This window comes from Austrofundulus limnaeus, unplaced genomic scaffold (assembly GCF_001266775.1).
Source record: "Austrofundulus limnaeus strain Quisiro unplaced genomic scaffold, Austrofundulus_limnaeus-1.0 Scaffold60, whole genome shotgun sequence".
NCBI lineage: Eukaryota > Metazoa > Chordata > Actinopteri > Cyprinodontiformes > Rivulidae > Austrofundulus > Austrofundulus limnaeus.
In genome coordinates this window covers 336260-339677 of record NW_013952462.1, presented here as the reverse complement: position 1 = coordinate 339677, position 3418 = coordinate 336260, and positions in this window count along the sequence as shown.

Here is a 3418-nt window from a genome sequence, read left to right as displayed (position 1 = left end):
AACTTATTGTCTATATAAAGATCATTTAGAGAAGTTATTCCCTTTAAACTCCAAAGTATTGAAAACAGAGTCCATTAGTGAAGGAGCAAACATATGGTTATTGAAATTTCTTTCTTTTTTTAATCAAAATGTCATTTTAAAACAAGGTGAAGTTAGAAACTAAGAGATAATAGAGATGTGTTAAAATTAAAGAAGTCTTTAGACATTTTTTTACTGCTTTGTTAAAGGTTGTATTTAAGTCCCTGTACAGCAATATCTGCAACAAATGCAACAATAAATGTGTCATGGATAAAATACTGTATGTGTTTTTTCCCTATATTTATAATAATTTACAATTATTTTTAGTTTTTCTTCTAAAGGTAATCTATATTGATATTAGGGTTGGCCAGGGACATTTCTGGTTTGAGTTTGCATGTTCTCTCTGTGCGTGTGTGGGTTTTCTCCAGAAACTCTGGTTTCCTCCCACAGATTAAACATGCATGTTAGGCTAACTGGTAACTCTAAGCTGTCTGTAGGTGTGAGTGGGAGAGTAAATGGTTGTTTGTCTCGTTTGTCTCTATGTGTCCCTGTGATGGACTTCTGCACAGTGACTGCTGGATACGGACACCAGTGACCCTCGTGACCCTGAAAGGAAGGAGCTGGTAAAATATAATGGATGGGTGAAAAGACTGCAGTAAATCCCAGTCATGACATAACAATTGACCCCACGGCCCCAAATACACACATCTGGTGTAAATAATAGAGGAATCTTGCAGTAATGGGAGAATAAAAGAAAAGGCTGAATGTGGGTTTATCACAATGAACTTCAATATTTCTCTAATATGGTGCAGTTCAGTTATTGCAACAAAATGCAACAAGTGAAGGTCTGTCTCTAAGTTTTCTGTTTAGTCCACCTGAATAAACAGTAGTAAGAGTTAAGTCCTGGGAATAATGAAGATTTTGCCAAGATCGGAATGTTATGTGTTTACATAAGGGCTATGTGCTGGAGACTGTTTCAACAAGCAAAAGAACATGTCATCCTTTTAAATTCAGGTKGTTTTATGAAAAAAATATCAACCTGTGGCGCTGAGGAATGAGTATTTCCCAGGAGCAGCAAACTGGCACACATGGGGCTTAATGCAAAAATCACGATGCTCCTTATCACCGCCGCTGTCATGCTTATGTTAGTAAAAGCACTTTTAAAGGTAGAAATCCAAAGATGCATTAAAATATTTATTCAAATAAAATGTACTAATGGAAGAATCAACCACAAGCAATATGGAAATGTATGTGGGGAAGTGGGGAGGGCAAAAATCCATGAAAAAAAATCAGAAATTCTACCATGCTGTTGTAAAATTTGAAACCTGTGACAATATAAGAGTTGAGGATTCATCAACAGATGTTGTTCAGTTTTTTTTTTTTTTTACAAGTAGTTTTACTGATTATGTGACATCCAGAGATCAGAAACAAGAACAGAAACTATTTGGAAATCCACACAGTCCCTTTTTAATGTGTTCTGTATCTTTACACATGGAATACCATAAACTGTCCATTTAAGGGGCCTCAGATGCATTTATGTGGGGAGGGACACATTGGCGGGGGGTCTGGAGATGCCATTTCCTGCATTCTGGTGTATTTTAATATTTGTACCTTTACCTACATATGTAAACACTTGGTATGAGCATTCTCCAATCAATCAAGTGGAATAGATTAGTTCCCCATGCAATAAAAACAGCTACATTACTTTCAAAAATGTTTTTTTTCTCCTGTTTAAGTGTCTTATGGCAAACACAGCCACAAAAGCAAGATTTATGACTGCTGCTCCTCATGACTCTGCACCTAACACCCCCAAACTCTTTAGAGTCTCAAACAGTGAAGTACTGAAAGTCAACTTTAAATAAAAGCTAACTTACACTTATAAATAAAAGTAAAGTTYAAAAAATTATAAATAAAAGTCAACTAACACTTAAAAGATGAGTCAAGTAGARTTGAATGTTTTGTTTAAAACAAATCATGTAAACAAAACAGGCATGTGTTTGAGATTTACAGTGTGTACCAGTGAGGCATCCCTCTGGTCTGTGAGAGGAAACAGGATGAAGAATACCCACTCATGCATGGAGAGAAGATGTAAACACCACCCAGAAGGCTTCTAGGCTAAGATTTGATCCAGCAACCTTTTTGCTAAGAGGCTGAAGGAAAATTTGRAACTGATTAACTGAATGTTAGATGCAGTATTGTATTTTATACTTTCTGATCATTGCAGTCATAATGTTTAAAACAGAGAACGTGTTGGTGTGTGTGTTTTCCTGTGTTCTGTCTGTAGCCTAAACAAAAACGTGTTACATTCTGAAGTCTAACGTAAAAGTTACCACATTCAGGGGTGTAACCAGGAAGAGCCTGAAGAGTTGAATTTTCAATCAAATCATCATCAATCAAACAAATTTATTTCAAACATGATGACCATACAATACAAAGAGATAACCATACTTAAACATATTACATACTGTATATTAAATACAAAATACACATATTTTATGACAGTAATAATTTCAACATGTTCAAAATGGAGTAGGAAGAAGTAAAAAACATAAACTCATACCCTGTACTATTTTCAAATGATATATAATAATAAACCTAAGGCTGATATAGTAAACTGTTAAATTACAGTGTAAATTTACATATATTTACCTTTGTACAGCCCTTTGTGTTACAATCACTCCTCATATCTACACATTAAAGGATACATAAGCACATGAATCTAATGCACCTGAACAAACATCAAGATTTAAGTAAATCAATTTCCATTTAACAGTTGCCTTTTTTTGGCATAAACGCACTACACACGTATATTTATGGTGACTACATATATATTCATCCAGCTATACACATACATTTAAATGCGCTTATTAGTTAACATACTGTACACCCATTTATACACCCACTCACCCATTCATATTTCTATTTCCTGAAAAAGATAACCTCCCTATATTTTCTTTTAAATTGTATTAAACTTTGACTTTTTTTAAAATCCTCTTTTAGTTTGTTCCATAGTTTGACACCATGAATTGAAATACAAAAGCTCTTTCTTGTTGTACGTATCCTACGACTCCTTAAATTTAAATAACCCCTTAAATTATATACCCCTTCATTATCAAGAAACAATTTCTGRATGGGCTCAGGTAATAATTTATTTGAAGCCTTTAACATAATTTGAGCAGTTTTAAACCCCACCAGGTCTTCAAATTTAAGAATTTTAGATCGTAAAAATAATAAGTTTGTGTTTTCATTTAGTCCTACATTATGGATAATTCTGATGGCTCTTTTCTGTAGGATACACAGTGGTTGCAGAGAGCTTTTGTAATTAATTCCCCATACTTCTGAAGAATACATTAAATAAGGCAAGATAAGTGAATTATAAATAATATAAGGTGATTTATTG